Raw genomic sequence first — 27,155 nt, 5'->3', positions numbered from 1 at the left:
ATCTTCCATAGTTCACAAGGGAGCTTTATGGGCCGGCTGTCAGGTCCAGTCTTGAATCTTCTTGCAGGAGGGATGCTGGCCCACCAGACCCCCTTGGTATGCCCGCTCAATAATCCTTTAGTAAATAAAAATGACCAAACTGGCAAACCCAAGGGGACAGGGGATCAAAACAAAGCAGATCTTCACTGGTTTTCAATGTTGAAGACACGACAACTGGTTTAACACTCTCTGGAACTGGATTACTGGCTAGATCGTCATCCGTGTCTGTGAAAATCTAAACACAATGAAACACTATTAGTATTAATCTAATCTGTATTCTAACTACTACTTCTATATAATAACTATCTGAGTTTAAATACCTGAAGCCTATGCTAGATTGCTGATAGGCGTTATTTTGTAGAGAAATCATCTTAGTCTTTTGCTTTTAAATATGTTGATGCTGCAGAAAACCTGCGATTCAAAAGTGTTTTTGGAAATATTCCTGTTATTAATATATATTTGAATGAGTCTGAATAGTTCTTCATTTGATATATAATGCTGAAACGTTTTTAAAATTATTTTTCTCAAGAGGAACTGATGGTTGTTGAAGGATGTCACGCTACAAGCATCCAATCTGAAAGCAGTTGTAGTAGCGTACCTGAACTCAAATGACGATCCGCGCATTGAAACTGAAACCGCGCCAGCCGAATGATGAAGATAAGAGGTAACGACGCACACGAAACCGCGCTCACTCAAGGAACTCGCGCACTCCTCCTTAGATAAAGACCGGTAGCATGGGTGAACACGAAGCCGAGCCGCGCTCACAGAAGGAACTCGCGCACCGTAGCTTAGAAACTCACAAAGCTGTGTTCACTGTTGGATTAGACGCGCACTCCAAAATCCGACGAAACTAATCCCGCCGCTCACACAAATATACTTCAAACTAATTGAATCACAAGCTGAGACGTGCATACGTATAATCAGGAAGTAGAACAAACTCAACACTATGACGCACGCAGATAAGCTCAGGTTCTTTACTCTAATGTTTAATAACAAAATGAACGCACGTGCAAGTGAATTCAAAATAAAGACTACACGGCAAAGTTAGTATTGTTAAACGAGAATTGTCTAATTAAATTCTATGCGAGTTCAGCACGCGCTAATACTATACTGTTCCAAGAACTAAACAGATATTATTCAGAATTACTAAAGTAAATGCAGCAGCAATTACTAATGACACGAACGTTATATTTCACAAACACGCGCAAATGAACACAAGAAAGTTCGTTAACTTGTAGAAATGTACAGTTTCTAAATGCTTTTCACATTAACTTCTTGACTTGCAGATAGAGATTAATTATTTTCCTTAGAATTAAATAAAAGCGTATTTCACAAATAACTTAGCTTTCTTCATCTGTGCTCGTCTTTATCTTTAAAAGCTTCTGATAACTTTTGCTTGAAAGATTTCCTCTTGTAGATTTAACTTCTCTCAAGTCTTTCTTTTCACTAAAAAGTCTCTATAGATTACTAAAGTTAATTTTCTTCAGAACTAAAAATACTGCAACCTTCCTCAAAGGAAACTGGAATGAAAGGTAGTTGGTGAATGTTCCAAACTACCTCAAAACCGACTCCTCCACTACTGGGTTCCAGGCAATCAAACAATTACATATACTAAGTACTGAAGTTCTCGTTCCCGAAGGGGATTGGAACATTAAAACATGGGCCTGGAACCTGCTAAGAACTTGGGGTTGGAAAATCTTTCAGCACTGGCTGTCATCATTGGGGTAATTCTGTTCTGCTGCTGTTGCATACTATGCTTGCCTGTTCTAGGATCTGCATTAGGTAATTGCTGTTCTAAATCTCTGATGAAACTAAAACCTGGTTCTCATCTTCCTGTAAATATGACCAGTGCCTTGATCATGCAAGAGGTCGCTATAAAACAGTTTATGGCTATCAATATAGTGGACAGCGATGACTCTGGTAACTCTGATGAGGATGATACATGGTCACATTATACTAGCAATGTGTTGGCTTGGGCAAAAAGGAGGGTTTGTAAAATCCAATTTGCATTATAATGTTGGTCCAAGAGCTTCCACAATGAACCGCGCCATTGTGGTTTTCCGAGAACTCAATCTTGCCAGTTTTGCTCTTATTTCTGAGTTTTCATTCTGAACGCGGTAAAGATTCACAAAGTCACTGCTTCGGAAACTCCTCAAACATGCCCCTGAACAGGAATGCGGAATCTGCTGAGCATATCGTATGTCTTTAACCTTAGAGCCTTGATGTACTGGCACAAATGTAGATAATCTGTAAATTAGGTGCCTTCCTGGGCTCTCTTGCCCTTTAAACAGCCAATTGTGAATGTACAATCTGACTATTAAAATATAGCACAATGCATGGCATATGTTGTTCTGAATAGACCGGGTTACTGAGTAGAAACACAGACTGAGCTTTTTATAGTCTAGAAACAACATAAAGAAGCGCGAGGAATGTTACCTTGTGCTAGGAACACAATATTTTCCTACATCCCACTCCGCTCTGCTTCCCAGAGAGTAAATGGTCTGTGCGATGACGCCAAGTGTTCCAGCATATGTTGCTATGGTAAAATGCCCACGTCTGTAGGTCATGAACCATCATCACATGATGGATTAGCACGAATTCACCATGATGTTATAGTGTATGAAGTATGCTCACTCCCCCATGTCTTAGCTCGCTTCCTCCGTGCCTGTATACATGCATTGGCGAATCTGAGACTGCTTAAGCGTTAAACTATTGTTGATATATTTGTCCCTCGTGGCTGGTGTGTCACCATTTCTTTGCAGTAGCCTCCTATTTTTGAACTAACAGTATGGCGCCCAGAACATGGGCTCTTCCGATTATGACACGTCGCTTGGCGAGGACGAAGTGGACGGACCGAGATCAGTGAGTATCGGGGGCACCTGCACTTTGAGACGCAATTCCTCAGCAGACTGCTGCTTATGATCTCCGTACGCCACGCTCCGCCCGGACTAGAGGCTTTTTGGTAAGACGAGCATTCTATTTGATTTCATGGGGGGATCCTTCTTTGATTGGGATCAGGGAATCTGTTTAAAACTGACAGTGCCTGATAATTTGTTTAGTTTAGAGAATATTCTGCACGTAAAATATTGACCTGGTAGAACTGCTTTTTCAAGCATGCCAGGTTTCAGTAAGTTGTCATCTTGCTGGGCAATGCTTTGTTGAAGGAGAAGACAACCGAATGGTTTGGAACATAGTCAACCTGAGCCACCCGGAGGGTCGCCGGCCTATGATATGTATGTAAAACATGGTTTAGTAGCTATAGTGTTCAATAGTATTTGGCATCGTCAAACCAGACATGAACCAGAACTTCAGTGGCCAAAATTAGGGAGTTTTGAGATAGCTAGAATTGGACGTTTAGAAACTGTGTTGTTACGCAAGAAAACGAGACCTGCTTCATTTGACATTGTTAGGGATTGGCGGAATGAGGCCAAACGCATCAAAAGCAGAGAGAAACACACACTTAAACACCTTAAGCAGGCTGGTAGAGCCTTAGCACAAGATCAACAGAAAGAAGAGGCTATTAGGAGTATGGATTAGCAGTGCAGAAAATATACCCACTGAAGGATTTTAATGCATCCGATGAATGAAAGGAGAGATTCTCCAACTGCACCACAATCATATGTACCGCCACAAGCACAGCCACCAGTACCTGCACCCGAAACACATTCTGATAGTTTTACTTTGCATCCTAGTGCACACAACTTACTCCTATTTTCGTTACCGAATACCTCTGCTTCTCCACTCTTGACGCATGATACCGCAGCGATCTGAGAATTGTAACATGTAGCACAATACAGCCATCACTTACGAGGGAATTACGGTATTGGGCAGAAAAATATATAGAAGGGGGTGATGAGGCAGCAACTTCACATTCTCTATCAGACCATGGGGGTATTCCTGAACAGAAAATATTAATAGAATAGCTGAGGTTTGGGGTGATTTAACAGATTCAGCTGTACCACAGGACTTGCAGGATTTGAATTTCTTGTCCCGTACTAGAGATACTGCACTAAAAAAGTGTAGGACCATTTATCAAAATAAACATGAACTTGATCATTTGCACCAAATACATTAGACCAGGGTTTCCAACAACCATTGTACGTGCAGAAAAGATTTTCGCCTCCATCGAAAACAGTTAGTGAAGAGATGCGCATATGTACGAGAGACTGTTAGATGGATCTCAGATGCATCCATTTGACCGATCGAAGTTCATGACACATTTAGCCAACATTCTCCTCCTATGCAGAGAAAGGTATTGCAATTCATGGTAGAATATTTGCAAGATGAATGTTTGAAGAAGAAATTGTGTTGTCCTGCTGATGATATAATTTACAAGCGCGCATTTTCTGCTGACACCACACTAACTTCATTGTCATTCGATTTGGCTTTAACTCCTTAATAAACATTCAGACCTTCCCACTGTACAATTGCCTATGAGAGAGGTTCCTCCAACTCTCGTACCAAAGGTAGAGATACCTGGTGTCAATGGAGCACCTGCCACGACTATACCTGCCCATTTTATTACAGTTTGTTCATGTTCCATTCTCACGGCAAGAAGTAAACACTAACAGTCTATTCCAGACATTAGACAGAATCCTACAGGATTATACAAAGAAATTGAACCAGTTCTGAATTCATCGGTCTTCACTTTAGGTGACATTGACTTATTTCCTGTGATTCTGCCAACAGACCTACGGAATCAAATTAGGACCATAGACGACCAAGCTGCAATGGGCGATACTTGGATTGCATTGGAATTAGCTGATAGTTCTAGGCAAGCTAGAGAAAAACAACCTCAGAACATAATAATGCTAACGAACCACATAGTGACTAAGCTTAAAACTTTAGTGCCTGAGAAGAGAATTATTTGGGATAAATTCACTGCGTGCATGCAAGGGAAGACAGAGGGAGCAACCGAATCTTTCAACAGATTTGAACAAGTATTTTCAGACTTCAGTGGCAAAAGATTTTCGTACGGAACCTGGGAATAGATTGACAAAATTGTGCGAGGGTTATTGCCAGCCATTCAGTCGCAGATCACCGCTTCTGAAAGTGCATGGTAGGCCAAGTCTGAGGTCTTACACATGGCTCAGTATTATGAAATCCGAGTAAACAATGAGAAAGAAAATAGAAAAGAAAAAGGGAGATTTGAAAACTAAGGTACTTTTGCAACAGATCGTGAGAAGAGCAAGGGGTGAAAATAGTGGGACCACACAGCCGAGAGGCCAGTTCGTACCGCCAACAGGGCCTGTTCATATGAATCAATGTGCCTATTGTAGGCAGGAGGGTCACTGGAGGGCACAGTGCCCGACCCTCCAGCAGAGAGCAGCGAATGGTACGATTGGTAGAAGATAGAGGGAATGCAATGGCATACCCGGTCAAAACTGGAATCAGTTTGCTCAGAATCAACAGAACCAGCCACAGGATAATAATGCGTGTAATCATGGAGGTCAGCAACAGAATACTGGTAATACGAACACTTTTGACACAAATTTGCACTGAAGATTTCACATCTGATGATGTTCTGTTTTGCTAGGACAGCCCGAAGAAGAGTCTGGAACCTATTCCCATACATAAGAAAGGACCTTACGTGGAAATGGAAGTTGGGAATTTGGCACATGTTTTTCTAGAAGACTCATGAGCAGTTCAGAAGTGCTCCATTGACAATCTGCGGGTTCCAGATATCCCAATGTCAGGGCAGAATAATGTTTCCGTAGGATTCTCTGGAACTCCAGTAGTGAGTCTGGTTTCTCGATGCCAATAGCCTTGGGTTCGCTAACTGACTCATGTCCATTTTTATTGGCTACGAATTGTGGTGAGAACCTGCTGGGATTAAATTTGTTAAAGAAATTGCATGCAGTGATTTACTGTTCGCCAGATGGAGTGTATTTGACCATTTAACCTCAGCTGAATTCCACTTCCCAATTCATGACTTTGCCTTTATCAAGGGAATTGCAACAAGTGCTAACACATTTATGGGCAGTAAACGACAACGATGTAGGGATACTGAATGTTGAACCTGTACGTATCTACGTTAGACCCTGTTGCATGTGCTTTGCCAAAATGTCTAAGGGCTGCAGCTGCTGCCTCAGTAAAAACCATGTGAGGGTATGGTTTTGGGTCACTCCTTAACCCTGATGGTACCTCACTTTCCAATTCATGACTTTGCCTTTATCAAGTGAATTACAAGTGCCAACACATTTATGGGCAGTAAACGACAACGATGTAGGGATACTGAATGTTGAACCTGTACGCATAGTATTGAAATCTGGTATTACGTTGCCACGCATTCCGCGGTATAAAGCATCTGTTGAAGGTGCACAAGCGCTTAACAGTATTGTTTCCGATTTAATGCATCAAGGCGTTATTGAAGAGATTTCTGATAATACATGCAATAGCCCGGTTTTGCCTGTTTATAAGAAAGGTGATAATGCTTTACCCTACCATTTTGTTATTGATCTCCGCGCAATTAACAAGGTGGAAGAACCACAGTTTCCCATTGTCCCCGACATCACCACTATCTTGACGGCGATTCCTGCTGCGGCTAAACATTTTTCCGCCATCGACTTGAACACATTCTTTAGCATACCCGGACAGTAGATACTTGTTTGCATTTTCCCTTGGTGGATGCTCATTCACTTCCACACGCATACCACAAGTGTACACAGAGTTCTAGCATATACAGCAGAACCCTTAAGGAACAACTCGATATGCTTGAATTGCCTCCCAATTGCACATTGATGACCAACTTATTGCAGCAGATTTTGAGAACGCTTGCAAGGAGGGCACCATTTTATTATTGAAGCATCTAGCGGAGCATGGCCATAAAGCATCTTTGAAGAAGTTCCAATATTGTCAACATGAGGTTGCCTATTTAGGCTATCTCCTGTCGAAGGAGGGTAGGTGGCTTGCACCTGAATGCATACAAAGCATCTCTGGCAAGACTGTTCCAAATACGCAGATAGAAGTCAGGGCCGTTATCGGCATGGCTTCATATTGTAGACAATGGATTCCGATTTTTTCAGTTTTGATTAAGCCAATGCTGGCATCAACAAGGAAGGATGTAGCCTTACCGCTACTTTGGGATATGGATTGTCAAGAAGCTTTTAATCTGCTCAAAACAGTGTTTGGCGCCGGTTCTGGGCATACCTCATTTTTGCATGAGCGATATGGATGTGCTTTGGCTGTTTTGACACAGGAACATGGGGGGAAAAAGTAGACCATGCAGCTATTTTCCTCTACGTTAGACCCTGTTGCATGTGCTTTGCCAAAATGTCTAAGGGCTGCAGCTGCTGCCTCAGTAAAAACCATGCGAGGGTATGGTTTTGGGTCACTCCTTAACCGTGATGGTACCTCACTCAGTAGATGTTCTGTTAAATAGAACACAGACTCAGCATCTCACATCTGCCAGACTCATGAAGTAGGAGGTGATGCTATTTACACCTCATATCAAAATTAAGAGATGCTGTACTTTGAATCCGGCTGAACTATTGCCTCCTTTGAACGAGGATTGTACTAATAACGCATCCCATGACTGCGTGTATGTTACTGAACAAGATATAAAAGGCAGAATCAATTTGAACGATATGCCTCTGAAATTTCCTGATGGAGTTATTCTGTGATGGCTCTCGTTTTAAACTGCCTGATGGCACTTCCACTGCTGCCTATGCAATCACCACTTTAGACAACATCGAGAGCAAGAGAATTGCACACAACTCCAGTAAGGCTGCAGAGATAGGTGCCTTGACTAGAGCTTGTTCGATATGCCAAGGGCTTAAGTGTAAATATTTATACTGATAGTATGCCTTTGAAGTCGCTCACAACTTTGGAAAACTATGGGCTGAAAGGGGATTCTTAACATCTCACATAACAAAAATTCAGCATGGCCACTTGATAGTGCAGCTGTTATCTGCATTTGCCCTTCCCAAACCAGCTATATTGAAATGCACAGCACACCAGAGGGTAACTGACGATATTGGAAAAGGAAATGCCTTTGCAGAACAGCTAAACAAACTGCCACTGACCCACACTCACAAATGTATGCATTAGATTCTGCTAAGTGGGTTGCTGAAACTGGGATCATGGAGGAGGGTGTTTGTAGCGTGAAAGAAATTCAGGCTGAAGCCACAAAAGAGGAAATTGAATATTGGGCTTCTGGACCAGCAAATTTGGATAATGAGGGTTGATCGAGAGAAATAGATAGATGCTGCCCAACGCATATATAACAGCAATAGTAACTACAACACATGGGCCAGCACACATTAGTAAACACTTAGACGCAGTCTGCTACAATGATAACATTCCCAAAATTGCAGAATGATTAGTTCACAACTGTATGATTTGCCTGCAACACAACATTGGTAAGGGAACACCAGCACCGAAAGGTAGTTTTGGACCTCCCTCTATGCCATTTGAAGTGATTCACTTTGACTTTATCGAGTTGGAGCGATGCCAAAACTACAAGTTTGTGTTAGTAGTGATATGTGCCTTGAGCAAATGGGTTGAAGCGTTCCCTTTGACATATAACACTGCCATATCTACTGCAAAAGTAATGTTAAGAGTATTTCCCTAGATTTGGATTACCCAGAGTAATTTGGTCCGATAATGGACCACATTTTATAGCAGCTATCATACTACAGGTATGCGAAGCGCTACAAAATGATACGAAATTTCATTCAGTGAGGGATCCTTAGAGTTCCGGATTAGTAGAACGTCATAACGGTATCCTGAAGAATAAAATAGCAAAAATGTGTGCACATAGTAAACGGAAATGGCCCGACGCCTTACTATTAGCCTTACTGTCAATGAGGACAGCGGATCAGTCTAGAACTGGACTTTCTACCTATGAAATCGTCATGGGGAGACCTGCTAATATATGGAATGCACCTAGACCTAGAAAACGAAGTGAGATAGAGGACCCGTTATTAACTGACTACTGTGATCAATTGACTCAAAACCTGCTTTTGATTCACCAACAGGTTCGAGCTGCTTTACCCGAGAAATACGAAGGACTTTGTCATCGCAGTCGACCTGGGACTTCGTCCTAGTGAAGGACTTTGAGAGTGAGAGTAAGTCCTGCCTTGCAGCTCGTTGGAAAGGACCCCATGAGGTGTTACTGGCTACGGCTGTTCGAGTGGAGGGTAAACGCCATTTGAACCATGCAGCGCACCTGAAACAAGTGCCCTTGCCTTTACCCTGCGAAAAAGGGGTTAAGGAAGGGGTAGATCTGGATTGCAAAAGTGTTCCTTTGAATGAAGGCACGCATTCTGATCCCGAGCAAAAATTTGAACCCAAGCAACTCGAGAATTGTACATTTTCTTCAGATTCTGTTCCTTTGTTCGCTGACCATTCTGTACCTGGAGTCACAAGGTACAACCTTTGTTAGGCAGAAACCTGTGCAGTTCCCCTAGGGACCACTGCAAAAGATTTAAGACTACAGGCGTTTGGCAGTAAACCCACTTGGTAGCAGTCTGTACCACACAGATTCACTTGGTAGCTGTGGCTGAGCAGTCAGACTTCACTCAAGAAGAGTTAGGCAGTATGCAGAGTATACACAATAGGCACAGAGACACAGTAGCACAAACAAACACTGACCAGAGCTTTGGTGGAAAAGTATATAATTATTTATTTAAAAACACACTTGTAATTTACACTAGCAAAAACGAAGTGAGTAAATTCAGCACACAGTCACTATCATATATATACAACCCTATTCATTTATTAGACAAGTCTTAGTGAGAAACACCACTTATTTTCAGACAGAGGTGAGCGCTTAACATAAGATGACACTCTAATAAGTTGTAAAGAAAGGGAGGAAAAAGGCAGGGTTAAGGAAGCACACAAGTTTCAATTCTTTTACAAAGAACCACAGTAAGGCAGGATAGGCAGAGTTCTACTGGAGAGCAAGGAAGTCAATTGCAAGGCCCACTCTTGGAGAGAGCAAACAGAAGGGGTGCAGGTTCACACAGTGGGGTTATGCCCAAAGAGTCTTGCAGATAGTTCGGACAAAAAGGATGAAATTCAAGTCAGGAAAGGTTAGCTAGGTTGTCCCAGGCTAGCCCAGGTTAGAAAGTCGAGGCTTTACTGTCACCCCGAACGATCTGTCGCAAGGGAAGCCAGGCGGGACACAGTACCTTAAGTGTGAAGGAAGCTCCAGCGGGGGCAGTTGTTCCTGGCAGCACGTGCAAGTCAGTGTTTCGTCCAGAGGAAGAAGCGGTCTCGCCGTGGAGGAAAGATGAAGGTCGTTCCACTGCCAGGGAAGAAACCAGCCGCAGAGTTCTCCAGTTAAAAGGCACTACCCTTCTCTTCACGGTAGTGGTAAACCGTGGTATTATGGTTGCCGGGGTGCTTGGCACGGGCAAGGCGGCCACGAGAAGCTCCAGGAAGGTGAAAAGAAGGCGCAACTGGTTATCCTTACCAGTCAAAGGAAGAAGACTCTCCGGACTGGAGATCTCCTGTCGTCGGGAAAAGTTGTGAGACGGTTCAGCAGCGGCGTCGTTGCAGATCGGCTCAGCCTCTCCCTCCTCGGATTCTTAGGTCCTGTGGTGACTTCTGAAGTTCCAGTCCCCAAAGCTCTGCTTTTATGCAGCACACCCCCATTCACTCAGCCTAGCTGTCAATCACACATGCTAAGTGGGCCAATCACACAAGTGCAACTTGAGTTACCAAGGTAACTCAGTCCATGGTGCCTAAACCCCCTCCCACACCCACTGTGGTACCCAGAGTGGCACCACTTTTGGAGGCTTCTGTGGAGAAGCCCGCCAAAAAGTGGAACAAAGGGCTGGGCTTGGGTTGGAGTCACAGAAGAGAACACAAACGCCATTTTAGAATAGAGTTCTGGCAAAAAATACCAACTGGTGTATTAATATTAAATAAATAAACCGGCGGTATGTTCGAGGCTATAAGAATTAAATAATTAAAGTTGGTAGCCTCGAACAATGAGAAAATAGAGATATATTTGCGGTCAAATATAAAAAGTAGTATCCACTGCCACCAGCCAAAACTCGATCGGGGGGGGGGCGGAGACGTGCCCCCTCGAACAACAGACCGCGGGGCAATCGAATTGCCCCGACCAGTATGTCCACAATATGATGGTTTGTACTGGTTTCTGTTCATAATTTGGGACTAGCAAAGCCAATGGTGACTTTATATGCCCTGGGAGACAGTAGTCAGTCCCAGGGTATTGAGTCTATGATGGGGGGGTCGCTACGACGCCCCTGGGTTACGGCACGGAGGGTGCAGTGTAACCCACATCAAAAAAACACGAGACCCTATGGAGTAAAAGACCCCATAGCCCATAAAATACATGGAAAGTTAAAGGAACATCTCAAATCATGTCTAAGAGTGGGAGCAAGAGAGTCTCACTCTTAGCAGGAGAACAAAATAAACCCCAAAAATCCAGCAAAGCTGCTGGGGGACTCACTAGGTTTTGGAAATTAGCCTTACAGAGAATTCTCCCCAACAACCTTCGACAAGGGAAAGTTAGGGAATGACATTGATAGATTAGGAAAGTGTGGTTTATATACTGCAACCACAAGAAACCAACAGCCTTCCCTCCAATCCTCCCCTAAAGACGGTTAAAGGTGTTCCAGAGGGGGGCAGGGCAAGAAGACTATGCAAGATCTGCCACGTGGTCAAGTGCCACCTACATATGAACTTATAAAACCTGTTTCAGTGAGGCTTCTTAACAGACACTGAAAACTATACCTACATTTGGAGAACGTACAATCGAGGACATGGACAGCATTGCCACTGGAAAGACCATATCTAGAGGGCTATGGGCCATGAAAGAGAAGTTAATACGAATAGCGATTGTAGCCCGTGTTGTGATCACATTAGTACCTGTATTATGGTTCACATCCACTTAGTGTACTGCTGCCTACTGTTAGCACCACTTTATCTGCTCTCTATGTACACTCTCACACTCTTCATCCACTTGATCTGAAACACAGAAGGATATAATACGCTCATACGAATTATGAACGCCACACACGCAATCTTGAACAAAACTAACTGCTGGGTATGTTCTCACCTACCACAACACAGTGAGAAAGGTCAGGGATAGTACATCAAGCTGTTAGGCAGAATCACCTGCAGTACTCTTGTAGAACACTACAGACCATTAGGACTACAAATATAAGCACAATTTCACCTTTGGTACAAGCCTGTCCTATACAGTGAAGTGGTAGCGATGGCTGAGCAGCCAGACTTCTCTCAAGAGTTTAAGTGAGCAGCAGAACAAGTTATACAAAGGACCAACCAATACAGTGATTCAAGCAAACACTTACTCAAGGTTTCTTGGTAAAAGAATATACATTTATTTACTCAGTCAGTTATAAAACATTACTCTAGCATAAGCAACTCAATATCACACACTAATACACCACAAAAATCCAACCGGTGAGTAAATGAACAAGTCTAGCTCCAAAAGGAAGTGGGAGCAAAATGGCACTTCAGATACTTAATAAAAGGAGGGAAAAGACAAGGTTATAAGAATAGACAGCCCAAATAAATTCATAGGCAGGGCAAAGTGTTTCAGTTAAATACAACCAGCAATTTTTCTCAACAGGCCCGGGCCAAGGTCAATGGTTCAAAGTCTTTTGTATAGGATAGCACAGTCTTGGTAAGTAACGGTTAAGTCTTTGCCACAGATATTTAAAGGATTTGGCTAGGCGAAAAGTTTGACAAATGTTTAGGGAAGACAAGCCTTCCTAGTTGAGGAAAGTTTCATACTCTTTCACGATGGCCGAAAAGATTTCCGGACCGTGTTTGCACAGTACCTCGTCAATGAAGAAAGCTGTAGCTGAGGCAGTTGTTCCTGGCAGTTTGAGCAGATCTCGCTGTTCCTGAGCTTCAGTCGTGGGGACAAGGACAACATCGGGAGGTTCCTGCACTATCCAGGAAAGAGGCCAAAAGCTGTAGCAAGACGTCGGTTTAAGGTGGGAGTGCCTTAAAGTCCACAAGCTGGTTTCCTTCCCTCTGGCTATCCGGTTTTCAACAGAATGCTCAAACCTTAGAGCCTTGAAGTACTGGCACAAATGTTGCTAATTTGTAAATTAGGTGCCTTTCTGTCTTCCTGGGCTCACCTGCCCTTTCCGCAGCTAATTGTGAATTTACATCCAGACTATTAAAATAAATCACAATTCATGGCATATGTTGTTCTGAATGACCGCGTTACTGAGTAGAAACACATATGGACCTTTTAGACTAGAAACAGATAAAGAAGCGAGAGGAATGTTACCTTGTGTTAGGAACACAACATACTCCTACACCCCACTCCGTTTCCCAGACAGCAAATTGTCTGCAAGATGACGCAGAATGTTCCAGCATATGTTTCTATGGTAAAATGCCCACGTCTGTAGGTCATGAACCATCATCACGTGATGGGTTAGCATGAATTTACCATGATGTTGTAGTGTATAAATTATAAGTTACTCACAGTAGTGACTAACATACTCTTAGGCCATAGTCCCCTTTCCTCCATACAGTATGGGCGTCCCTTCAAGGGGACGGGAGACTCACCCTTTTTTTTTCACCAGAAAAACCTTCTCCTTTAAATTTAGAGGCACGCAGGTGCGTGGCCCAGGGAGCATGTGCTGCCCGGACTCCGCCCTCCAGCGTCACACCTCAGTCCCCACTGACGCATCGACAATAGATTTAACATTGCCGAATGACACCAGTATTATTAGGGGGGAGGTTGGTGGGACGTATGGAGGAAAGGGGACGATTGACTAAGTACGTTAGTCACTACAGTGAGTAACTTCTAATTACTCTCATGTCTCTTCCCCTTTCCTCCATACTGTATGGGCTATTACAACTGATTGTAGACCCAGGGTGGAGAGGAGACCCTCCTTAAACAAATAGGTTCCTGAGAACCACCTGTCCGAAAGCTGCATCAGATCTAGAGCTGGCATCCTAACAGTAATGCTTGCAGAAAGCCAAGGGAGAGGTCCAAGTGGCCGCCCTGGTTATGACTTGCCAAGGAACATGGCGCTGGAATGCGATGACAGTTGTCTTGGCCCCGACTGCGTGGGCATGCATGTTGGCCGGGAGCAGCTTGTGCTGGCCCTCGTAAGCTTCCTTGATGGCAGAGACCATCCAGCGGGATATGAGGCCTGATAACCTGGTATCGAGCCTCCGTAAGTGACAAATGGAGCGTCCGACTTGCGGAAGCCCTTGGTCCTGTCCAAGCAGAATTTTAGGGCACGCCCGACATCCAGGCAGTGCAGCGCTCTCTGTGCTTCATCCTTGGTTCAAGTGAAATGCAGATGGAACCTTGGGCAGAAATGCCGTGTGCGTCCGCAGGACTACCTTGTCCTTTTGAAAGGTAGTATATGGTTCAGAGGCGACCAACGCCTGGATCTTGCTGACTCTGCGAGCCGATATAAAACCGACTAGTAAGGCCATCCTGATGGTGACCAGCCCGATTTCCACAGACGCCATTGGCTCGAATGTTGTGTGTGCCAGGGCGCCCAAGACTATGTTAAGGTCCCACACCGGGTGCGGTCACTGACGGGCGGGTAGAGCCTAGCAAGGCCAGTCAGATGTTTGACTATAGGGTTGAAGGAGGAAAAGATGCCCTCTGCCGAGTTCCTATAAGCCCCAATGGCTGCAAGGTATGTGCAGCAGGTGTCCACCTGTACGCCCGAATGAGCGAGGTGCGCCGAGAAGGAGAGCACATCGTCCAAATTGCAGGTAAGGGGTCGATTCCCCTGGAATCTGTCCAGTGGCAGAATCTGGTCCATTTCCTTTTGTACTGGGCCCCGGTAGCCTTGCTCCTGGCGCACTGCGTGATCTTCAGATTGGCCTGTGAAAGGCTAAGGTGCTGCAGCGTTACCTGCTCAGGTACCACGCTGTGAGGGCTAGTTTTGCTGGCGCGGGGTGGATGAGCCTGCCCCCCTGCTGTGCCAGAAGAAGTGCTTGGCCCGTCGGAAGTTGTATCGGGGCATCTCTGAGAGGCTGAGTGGTTCCGAAAACCATGGCCTGACCGGCCATCATGGAGCTATTAGAATGATGGAGTCGGTTAGACTCCTTGATCCTGCAAATTACCCTGTGGATCAGGGGGGTAGGCGGAAAGGCATAGGCTTTCATGCCGGTCCACTGGAGGTGAAATGCGTCGCCCAGAGAGCCGGGGCCCTGACCCTGCCAGGATGCGAACTGGGGGCACCTCTTGTTGTGCCAGGTGGCAAAGAAATCCACTTGGGGATGACCCCACCTGTTTAAGATCTCCTGAATAACGAGGTAGTTTAGCTGCCACTCGTAACTGTACTCCCAACCTGCTGAGCCTGTCCGCCTCCAGGTTGGATTCCCCCGAGAGGTGGACTGCCGAGAGGTAAATGTCGTTTCCAGGGCCCATTCCCACATGCTGATCGCCAGCCTGCAGAGAGGAGGGAGATCGAGTGCCTCCCTGCTTGTTGACGTAGTAGATGCTGGTCGAGTTGTCTGTCTGGATGAGGCCAACCTTTCCCCTGAGAATTGGTAGGAATGCTCTGAGCGCTAGCCAGACGGCCTTCAGCTCCAGCCAATTGATGTGGTATTCCTGCTACTGTCGAGTCCCGCTGCCATGGACCGAGAGTTTGTCCAGGGTGGCTCCCCAGCCTTCGAGCGAGGAGTATGGTGATGGTGGCCTGCCGAAAGGGCTTGCCCGACCGTAAATTGCAGTCCATGGACCACCAAGTTAGGTCCAGATGGAGAGATGGAGGAATGTAGATCATCTCGGATTGTGAACCCCCGCTCCAGATTCCATGAAGCCGTGCAGCTGACTCCTTCTCATCCTTAGTCTCATGTGCAGCACGGCTAAAAGTACTGCCACCAGTAGTCCCAGGAGATGTTGGTACCAACACGCCGAGGTCCCCTCTCTGCTGAGGAAGTGGGTGGCGGCCCTCTTGATGGCTGAGAGCTTGTCTTCCGACAGGAAAACCCTCTGAGGGTTTATAGTGATAATGTCTAAAAACAAAGTCGAAAGTCAAAATGTCAAAAAAAAATTTGAATGTCTTTTTCTGTTCGAAATGAGGGTGGGGGGGTTCCCCCCCCCCCCCAACCCCTTTTTTAAAATTTTTTTCTGTTTTAACCTTTTTTTTTAACTTGCGGAACCCAAAAAAAACTAAAACATGTAAATAAAAAAATAAAGCATTCGAAAAAACAAATGTCTACATTTTTGTAATTCGACATTATGTTTTCGACATTATAACTACACACCCTCTCGGAGCACATGTCCCAAATGAGTCCCAGGAATGTCAGTCTGCGCAGGGAGCAACTGTGACTTCTTGAGGTTGAGCGAGAAGCCCAGGTCGTGTAGTGTATTCATAAGGGCACGGGAAGTGAACCGCTTCCGGAGATGTAGCCCTGACGAGCCAGTCATCGAGGTATGGGTAGATGTGGAGGCCTTGCGCTCTGAGGAAGGCCGCTACAGCGTTCATGAGTCTGGTAAAGACCCTGGGGGCCGAGTTGAGGCCAAACGGAAGGACTTTGTATTGGAAATGGTAGCCCATGATCCTGAACCGTAGGAAACAGCGATGGGGCTGCCAAATCGGGACGTGTAGGTACGCGTCCTTCAGGTCCAGGGAGCCCATCCAGTCTCCCTTGTCCAATGTCTCCGCTATAAAAGCTGGCATAACCATCTTGACAATTTGCAGGGTTAAGGAGAGGTTGAGGGTGCAAAGGTCCAGCACAACTCTCAGGCCCGCCTGGTTCTTCTGAATGGCGAAAATCCTGGAGTAGAAGCCAAAACCTCGCTGGCAGGCTGGGACCTCCTCCACTGCCTGGCTCTCTACAAGCGACCGGATATCCGCCAAAAGAGTTACTGTCCCAATACTATGGATACTATGGAGAGGATCCAGGGGTCTGCGAAATTCTGGCACCAGAATTGTGCATGGAGAGCAAGCCTGCGCCGCACCGGAGACACATGGACCCAAAGGGGCATGTCATGCCTTCTTTCCCTCGGAGGCTGAGGGGGACTGGAAAAAGCCCTTACCCCCCATCCCCCTTGTGTTGTTTGCACCAGTTCTGAGACGGCGAGCGGTCCGGCTGCCTGGATCCATATGTATGACCCTTTTCTGAGCGCTGCTGAGATTGGGTGGATGATTTGGGTGTGGTCTTTGTAAGAATGGATAAAGACTTTGCCGTTTGTGAGATGTTCTTTTTGTCCAGCTCTTCGTCCGTAGAGGAGTTTAAGAGCCGCCCCCCCCCCCCCCTGCGAACAGTAGATCTAGAATGCACCCCTGGACATCAGGGTTGAATTTTGTTGCCCAGAGTCAGGCTGTTCTCATGTCTGTGGCAATGTAGATGGCACGACCTGAGGTATCGATATGAGCCACTCTGGATTCCATGAGGTCATGTGCCACGAGCTTGGCTTCCGCTAGCCCCGCCTTAAAGCGTGATTGGGTGGGAAGTATGTCCTGCCATAACCATTGGTTGGGGCAGCCAGCATGGCATCTGCGTTGGCCTGATGAAGGTGCAAGGAGGCGGAGTAGATCTTGCCGTACGCCTCCAAGATCATCTCCTCCTTGCCTAGCAGCACTGCAGAGGAGGCGGCTGAGGACAACTGAGGCTTGGAGTATAGTGATGCTGCAGCGATCACTGAGAAGTGTGGCTGAGGATGGGTCGAGAGCAAGAGTGTATCCTACCCCCCCACCCCCCATCTGCCTGTACTGGGCGTTCAGGCGTCGATTGACCGGCTGGACTGAGTAGGACTCGAGCCAATCCTTCTTGGCCAGGGAGACTACATTGGTTTGCAGTGGAAACCCCGTATTGGCCGAGGGGTGTCTTGTGAGGACTTCAGCCAGAACCACCTCTGCCGGCTGTTCGACCTCAGGTTGGGGGAGGCCAAGGTACTCCGCCAGGCCAGCAAGACGCTGAGGATGGCGTGTCCCGATCCTCCTCATCCTCGTCCGTATCCTGCTGATCTGGAGGAGGGGTAGATGGCGCCGGAGGCTGGGGTACAGGGACCGCAGCCGGAGGCTGAGGAGGTGGCGGAGGTTGCGGAGTTGGCTGTGGAGCCATCTGCACCGGAGCCTGGGGGTCCGATGGAGGAGTCTATGATGCCTCTAGCATGGCGGGGAGGACTTCCCGACTGAGTCTTTGATAACCCCCATCTGAGGAGACCTCATGAGACTGAGAAACTTCTCGAAGAGCACCTCCTCACTGGCCAAAGAGGTGGCAGCGGCTACCAACAGTGTAGCGGGGGCTGCTGCAGCCGCTGTGTACCCTCTCCATATGGACGCAAAGTAAAGCTGCCCTGGGCAAATGAAGGTTAGACTGTAGGCCACGTACTTGGTTGAGGTCAGTCCCACCTTGACACTCATTCTTTGCCAAATTCGTGGAATGGTTTCGGACGGATGCCACTTTCTGGCGTGGCAGCCATTTTGTCGAGCTGCCTGCCACGTGCCTGCGACATGTTGCTCAGCCCGCTGGGCCCGACCTCATCCAAGACTCTTGCGTGTGGATCACGAGGCCTACCCTGCTCCTCGGGCCTCGCCCGGTAGGTGCAAGACCCTCGACCCGGGGATCGGTAGAGCTGCGTTTAGGTGTGCCCTCTGATGTACTGCCGGTATTAGGGCTTAGACCCTCGGACGTATTGTCAATCAGGCTATATTCCAGAGATGCTCAAGCAGGCCATTGTGATCCCTCTGATAAAAACAGCCGTCGCTGGACGAAACTGACCTATCAAATTTGCACCCTATATCTTTAGTTCCGTTTATTACGAAACTTCTTGAAGATTTGGGGTCTCCTCTTTCTTCGAGTCTTCTTCCTTGATGGACCCCTTTCAGTCATTTTTTAGGCCAGGCATGGGCAACGAGAGCATGTTGGTTTCGCTGAAGGACGATCTAGCAAGACCGACCTAGCAAGACTGGTCGATGGAGGCGGTGTCAGGGCCCTAATATTGCTAATTGGTCAGCCACCTTTGACACCATGGACCATACTATTATCCGACCGCCTTGCCTCTGCAGGCCTGTCCGGAAATGTGCTTGCCTGGTTTACCTCCTTTCTGACGAGCAGGGCCCAATCTCAGTCTGTCTCCTTTTCCATCTTCTGCTGCCTCCATGCCTTGTGGCGTTTCTCAAGGATCCGCCTTGTTCCCTATATTATTCAACATCTATGTCCGGCCCCTTGTTGAGTTCATCCACTCTCACGGCTTCAGGTGCTAGTCATACGCAGATGACAAATCCTGGTACGGCTAGATCGTGACCGGACTGAGGTGTCTGCTAGCCTGTGTGCCTCACTGCTGTGAGAGATTGGATGAGTTGCAACTGGCTGAAATTTAATGGGTATAAGACAGAGGTCCTTGTGGTGGATGATTCTTCTCCTACCTTGGGGTCGGATTACTGGTCTTCCTCTTTCTTGTTTTCCTCACTTGGTGCTCACTGCTCCAGCAATGGTTGTTAAAAATCTGGGGGTGCACTTATCCTCCTCCCTCTCCATGGTTCTGTTGGTTATTGAAAGTGTGCAAATCTGGACACTTCGTACTGTAAGTGCTTTGTAGAATTTAGCCGTTTCTTCCCAGCCACCTTCACTCTATAGTTTCTGCTCTTGTAAATAGTCAGCTGTACTACTGCAATGCCTTGTATCTAGCTCAACCTAAAGGGCTCATTCATCGCCTTCAATTACTTCAGCACCTGGCTGCTTGAGTAGCGACAGCCACCTGTACGGCTCTCACATCAGGCCAGTCTTGAGATCACTTCACTGGCTGCCCGTAGAGAAGAGAATCTCTTAAAATCTCTTTGTATTGTCCGTCGAGCCTACTATAAGCTCAGGGCTGTATTTCTCCAAGTCAAGTTTGTACCTTATGTCCCCGGTAAGGTTCTGCAATCTGGGAACGACTGCTTGGTCGTGGTTCCCAACTTTCGTCCGAGTAGTAGTGTTCTCTGTGGCTGCTGGCAAACTGTGAAACTCCCTTCCTGCTAGCTTGAGAAGTATCAGTGACCACTTTCACTTTCGTCGCCTTCCCAAAACCTTCCTTTTCTAAAACTTAATTGACTGCTGCTTTGTTAGGATGCATCCTAGCGCCAAGATGCCACTGGCGAACGTGAGTGCTACGAATACACCTAACATAACATAACACCCCCATTGCAGGACCCAGATATTGTAGCCCTGCTGCTGCTTTTCTCTGCCAAGAAGAGCGGCTTTGCAGGAGCAGGAGTCCTTCTGCCTTTGTTTTCGTGCCTGCAGACTTTACATGGGTCACTGCATCTGCTCATCTTAACTGCAGAATCCTGGAGGTGTTCACTTGTTGTGGGATCAGAAGCAGCGGGTTCTTCCTCTTCAGTCGAGTCCAGCATTGTGATCTTTAGCACCATGAAGTGGCTGACTAACAACTACCAGATGCAGCTGCCAGTTTTTTTAAAAAAAGGACCCCTCCACTTGCAACCCCTGGACACCAACACCTCAAACAATGGTGAGAACAGATGCACCCCAATGGCTGCATCTTCCCCTTAGGGTAAGTCATCATTTACATAGTTCGAGGGGATGTTACCGGTTTATGTACCCCTGATCCCCATTTATTTCTAAAAGCATAAAGTCTTATTCTTTCCTGGTGTTTTTTGTGGTGTAGCCTGGATGTATGAATCTTGTCTAGGGTTCCCCTAGAGATGAAGGCTGGTTAGCTTCCCCTGCTCTACATTTTAAACCTTTATGTGATAAAACAAAAAGTTGTCGAACGTACGAGGAATCAGCTATTCCAGACCGGCAGTTCAAACAGAGGAGAAAGGCAGAGACCTGGAGGGACGACAAGGAGGAAATTACCCTTGCCCTTTTCACATCAGACCCATGAAGCCTCTGAAAGAGAAATCATAAGACTGGGAAGTCCAGCTGGCGTGTGTTGTGACAGGTGCAACGGCACAAAGGCCCTCCCATGGTGATAATCAAAGCAGGGAGAAGCGCTTGCCACTTTGGTGCCGTCCTTGACTCCTGAGACAAGAGATTCCAAACAGTTCAGCACAGCCGTTGAGTCAGAAGACGGATAGTGACACCGAACGTTGCTGGGCCGAAGGTTGCAGAGGGCAATCTTGTTTGAACGAAGAACTTATGTAATTGAACTTTAAAACCTTAGGAAAAGGTTCAGAAGCAGAGCGGTAAGGCATAGCGGGACGCTCATTCAAAGGACTCTAAAGCCTTGTTGGGGTTACGAAGACCAAGAGGCTTTAGGAGAGGCTAGTATAAAGTGTCAAAGTGGTCCTACGAGGGTTGAGCAAAACCCCTCGTACACTTGACAGTCTTCAACACCTGAGTGAAAACTGACTGACTTGGGAAACAGCAATTGTGAACCAGACAGAGGGATGCCTACAAATCAGGGTAACCAGGGACACACCCGAGAACCAGATATTGATAGAACTGTGTGAAGCCTGGCTGGGGGCTTTGAGGGAAGCCTGGCTGGGGGCTTTGAGGGAAGCCTGGCTGGGGGTTTTGAGGGAAGCCTGGCTGGGGGCTTTGAGGGAAGCCTGGCTGGGGCTGAGACCCGAGCTTAAATAAAAAGAAGAACCTAAGAGGTTTTGTGCTGTGCTTGACAAATGTGAACTCGACAGAGGGATGCCTGCAAATTGATCACCAACAAGTGTGAACCAGGCTGAAGGATGTCCACAATGTATAGTTGGTACAAAGGACACAGATATTGTTAGGCGATACGTTTGAGTGAATGGCCATAGTGAACCCTATTGAGGGAGGCTGACATTGCAAGAAGGACCAGAGCCTGGCTGAGGGGGATCCAAGGGGTAAGGAGCAGTCCAAGGTGAAAAGATTAAGGATCAGGCATCGTTGAAAGGAACAGTTACCTCGTGATTGCGAGGCCCAGGAGTGTGCTGTGCTCAAAGGTCCTGCCTTGTCCCGTGCTAAAAATGCGGGGAAGGGAGAACCAGCCATACCATCGGGACTCATCATTTGATGAACGCTTGTTTCTTTTCTTGAGAACATTATCCCACACTATTTTTGTATACACTAGTTATAAGGATTGGCAATAGGTTTTTTGGTATAGGCCCGTTTTTGACAGGACATCACTAGGACTGCTTTCTTATTATTTGATGGTCGTAGCTTCCGCCCATCTTAGGTTTAGGTTTAGATCAGGGGTTTTTTCTCACCCATTATACAGTTTAAATAAACACCCTTGAACTGTGATCACTTGTGTCCATCTTTACTGTTGCCACCATGAATTCCTTACACATGACAATAGTGATGTACTCCTAACGCAACAGGAGGATAGCTCTGGGGCAACATGCTCACCTTGGAAGCAAGACGACAGGGAGCAACACAGGCTCGATCCCCGGGTCCGCGCTTAGAACCCTCTGGGTATTAAGCGCGTTATAAATAACCTATCATATCATAACCACTCAGTAAAGACGGCTTGACTGCGTATATTATTTAAATGAGCTTGCCTAGGTGTTGTGTCAATGGTCCGATAGAACCTGATGTGTTAATATGAACTAGGGGTCATTACTTCAATTCAATAATCCTCCTTCGATAAGTGGAGTGCTCTATGGCTGTTGGGCACAGAGGATTTTGGAGTCTTTCCGCTCTTTCTACATTTCTTTCTGGAAAGAAGACTCAAAGGAAAACAAAACGTTTGCAGACCAGAGTGCCTGATTTGCGTTGCAGGGGTATGCAACAACTGCACACCTTGGGAAAGAAATGAGTGAATATAGTAGTGTTCATGACCGAAGTGCACAAAGACACTACTCGTTACTAACTTACTGCTAGGGGAAAAATCAAACTCAAATGAAAGTAATATCAGCACAACAAACGTGGGGGTTGAACTGAATGCTGAAAGAATTACTGTGGCCAAAAGGAAACAAATTAACAGCAAGGCTAACCTCCAAAAAGAAAGGATAACTAACTTTTTCCCCCCGATACCGTTTCCATGAGCAGCACCACTTGCAATTTTTACCCATTTCAACAGCTAATATAGACAATAATAACTCACTATTAAATATGTGCTTAGACTTCAGAAGAGCATTGATGGGTGGATTGGAAGGGAAATCAGAGATTCCAACACAAATACAAACCTCTGGTCCACCCTGGATTTGGTAACCATTTGCCAAACTGTGCTGGATGCATCAGTGACTTCTACCATTGATAATACTAGTGACACCACAGATGATTCCTCTCATCAGCACCAAACAAGTTTTAACCCAAGTTCCCAAGTTTGAATAATGTGGCAGTAAAAGTTAATGCAATTTTTGGGCTGTGCTAGACTATGGCAAATGAGAAGCGGGCTATAAAGCAGATATTGTAAGAGTGGTTGACATAATCCTGGTAAATGGTGCCAAGGATCTGGAGCGGATTAGAGAGGGCACTCCTGGGAGATACCATCATAGTACCACTGGGGATTATGAACAAGAATCCAGCACGTTAGATTCCTCGCCCTACACAATATTTAACGTTTATGTGCCGCCACAAGAATCTGTTTTATCTGATGTAGGTTGCCCAAGGGATAGCCCAGAGTTAGAAGAAACATCAAGGACAATGCTTGCACCTTTGGAAATGCCACCAGTGAAACCTAAGATGAAAAAAATAAACAGAAGACTATTTAATCATCAGCACATAGGAAGAAACCACCAACAATGCCTCTGGCAAATGCATGCTCAATGGTAATTATTAATATATTGCCATCTGGGATGGCTAATGTGGAGCCACAAGGCCGGACTATAAGGAAGCTCAAAGAAAAGATATCTGTCCAGACTGGAACACTAGAAAAATGTCTACAGTTTCCAGAAATGGATACGATGGCAAATGCAGGTGACGAGGTCTATAGAAATAGGGTTGCCTCTCAAGGGGGTGTGTGCACTTTAAACCAGATAAGGCAGGCTACCGTTGAAACTAGGCTTAAACGCCCTGTGTAAACTGGATGTGCATATGTGCCACCCTCTCTTCCGAACCCTCCTTTACAGATGGCCTTGGGAAATGAAAATATAACGTGGAATAACTTGCAGCCACAAATAATTCCCGATTAACCCAATTAACCTAAGCTATCGGAAATGGAGACACCTAAGCATTGCGACTATGGCCCGAGGTATTATCCTACCGACATAGGTGCAACAAGACTTGGTGACCAAGAGCACCTCATGTAGTATACGTATCGAGGAAGTGAATCCAACAAATGATAGCCCTTTTCTGAACAGAGGCAACCTGATACATTTGTTCTAGCAAGTGGGTGTCTGAGGCTCCTGGTGTTGCAGGATATTGAAAAAGTGGAATTGCTTTTGCATAGTCAGAGTAATTTGGCAGTAGTTACGTTTGTAAGCCTGCTTTTAGTGGAAATATTAAAATCCGTGGCTGAGGAACTCTGTGCCATGGCATTTATCCTACAGGTGCGACAGCGTGACACGAATGAAGGAAGATTGAAGACATACACGATGGAAGGAAAAAAGGGATGCACTAAACTGGGGGATCCTTGGGGGCACAAAAAGCAAGTTATGAATTGGGAAACTCGAGGATTGCTCCACAGAGGCAGACGACTAGAAATTTACCACTGTTGGAAGAACCTAGTGGTTGGCTCCCCAAAGGCTGATTTAAGGCTACAGGTACGTCGTGGAATACCTGTGGTTATTGGGCCTCATTACGGGTCCGGAGGTAACCCTGCAGGTCCTACTGGCGGGTTGCCACCGGACCCGTACTAATTTACAGGCACCTGACTTTCCGGTGCCATCTGGCTATTACAAGTCCGGCAGCCGGGTAATCAGGTGCCATTACATTTGTTAATCCCATACCCACAGGGCCTCATTACAGGTCTGGCGGTAACCCTGCCGGTGCTACCAGCGGGTTACCGTAATATAGGGAACACCTGACTTCCCGGTGCCACCGAGCTATTACAAGTCCGGCTGCTGGGAAGTCAAGTGTTGGTACATTTGTTCATCCCCATTCCCATAGAGTCTGATGGACTCAATGAGAGTGGGGACACGGGAGCACCGACACCGTTCGCAACGGTGCTCCCATGACAAGTCTGCATACCGTGGCTGCTGCACCCGGAAGGGTCAGACCTGTTGGGCACAGCGGCTCCGGCAGACAGACTTCTAGTTTGCCGGTCCGGAAACAAGGGTGCCGGTGAGCTTACCGGTACCCTTGTTTCCGGACCAGCAAGATTGTAATGATGCCCATATATCTTTTACTTTCCTCACAAAGGGCATAGACGCCTTGAACTCTGCTGAAATATTCATGTTACAGGAAACTTGGTTATTAACCAGCATACAGATAGACGGGTATCAGACATTTGTTCTACCAGCAACACAATCCAACAAAGGAAGACCCAAGAGGGGGTGGGGTGGCTATGTATCACATAGAAGGCAAACTATACGATTTAGGCATGTATTGATGTATTGATGTATTGCCCTAGTTTGTGTGTGGAGGTTAGTAGTTTGTAGACTAGGAACAATGGAATACTGTCCATGAATATTTATGACCCACCTGAAGGTGATTGTACCAAAGAACTTCATACATGTGTGGAAAAGCCCCTGCTAACCTGGAAGGAAAACAATTCAATGGGCGCAGGTGACTTTAATGTTCATTGCATAACAGTAGAGGACGAGTGGCTGGTTGATAATGGCCTGGTTATGTATCAAGGATAGATACCTGCATTTGCAGTGCATAATTATGCGTTGCTCCAAAAGAGGTAAATGGACAGAGTTTTTACGTAACTTTCAACTGGAGCCACTTGTCCACAGTGTAAATGAGAACATTCTGGAAATGGCGACCTGGTCGAGGGGAGAAAGCTCCTCTTGCTTAGATTGTATAGTCAACACTTCTGTGTTGAGCAAATCTATAGCAGAACATATACCAACCACATCGAGTGACCATGCGAGTGTTATGTTTAATATCAAAAAACAAAAAAAACAAAAAAGGAAAAACCCTGCACTGGCCAAAGCTATAGTTAGTTTGCAGGGCCATTGTATCATATGGTAAGAGCTGCACGTTGAGGAAGGCAACTCGCGTGTAGTGCAGAGAGGTCCATCACCAACTGAATTATTAGAACAATGTGCAGGTGATATATGCGAGTTGCTACTTTATGTTTGGCTTCTGGCACAAAAGATAAAAAGTGATAGATATTCAGGGGAAAGGGCAAAGCCCCCGTTTGATGCCAACATACATAAGGAGAAACTCGCCCTCCATAGGAGGACTATAGTAATAGGATTCGGCACCTCTGAGTAGGCGAGAACTACCACCTGATTGCGGTGCTTATGACCAACTACAAGAACTGGTTACGATTACATAAGCGGAGTCGACTTTGATTAAGACTAATGGAATGATGCACAGACATTTTTGTACTTGTACCGCACTCATCTTTCGGTATCAGTCCCGAGAGTGAGTGTAGCGTTGGTGAGTTGGATTGGCTCAAACATGTGAAGTTATATTAGGATGATGCTGTACTGGTGAGAGTTACTGAGCTTATATTGCCTCTGCAAAACAACTAGTTGGTCCATACTAGTGAGGATGAAATATTTAACATTCTCATCAAGTTGAAATCATCCTGTGCCACAGGACCAGACGACATGGCGAATGTTGTTCTGAGGAACAATCCTCTTCATTGGACAATATTCTTAAATGCCATGTATACGGACATAGGCCACGGGCCGTACCTAGGAGTAGGTGTAATTCCACATTGAAAACAGTCTATGAGAAAGGAGATTGTGCCATGGCGGACAATTATAGACTGCTATCAATGTTGCTACAAGTGGCAAGGTTTTTGCCACCATTTTGCTGCAAATGCCATCAAGTTAGTCAAAGAAAAAAGGCCATCGAGACCCCTGCAGCTTGGTTTTAGAAAAGGCTGCTCCACTACACAGATTATGTGGGCACCCCAGCTGTTGGAGGCAGATTGCTGGGAGGTGGGGGGACGGGGGGGGGGATCATGGGTGGGGCACTGCATGTGTGTTTAGTTGATTACACAGCAGCCTTCGATTGTGTTGTGCGATCTATCCTGTGGGCTATACCCAAAGGCTGGGTGTTAGGGAGAATTCTCATTTCTGTTCTAATTCCCTTCAACCTTAGAGAGCCCCAGCTGTTTTGTTGGACTTTAGGACTCATTTTCTTATCCTGGAATGAGCGAGTGAGACCTTTTTCTCACTCATGTATTTTGATCTGATTTGGATTATGGGTTTCCTTTGTTTTTGGAGTCTGACAAACTCCATACATTTTGT

At 46.1% G+C, this 27,155-nt stretch overlaps 1 protein-coding gene across 1 annotated transcript in view; it reads right to left on the bottom strand.

The window, feature by feature from the left end:
* Positions 1–27,155, bottom strand: part of MACO1 (macoilin 1) — a 539,166-nt gene that overhangs the window by 223,558 nt on the left and 288,453 nt on the right. The window lies entirely within an intron of this gene.

The sequence above is a fragment of the Ambystoma mexicanum genome, chromosome 11 (genome assembly GCF_040938575.1).
Source record: "Ambystoma mexicanum isolate Mex_15411 chromosome 11, UKY_AmexF1_1, whole genome shotgun sequence".
NCBI classification, from domain to species: domain Eukaryota; kingdom Metazoa; phylum Chordata; class Amphibia; order Caudata; family Ambystomatidae; genus Ambystoma; species Ambystoma mexicanum.
The sequence above is the reverse complement of the archived record's forward strand: the minus strand, read 5'-3'. Positions and strand labels throughout refer to the sequence as shown.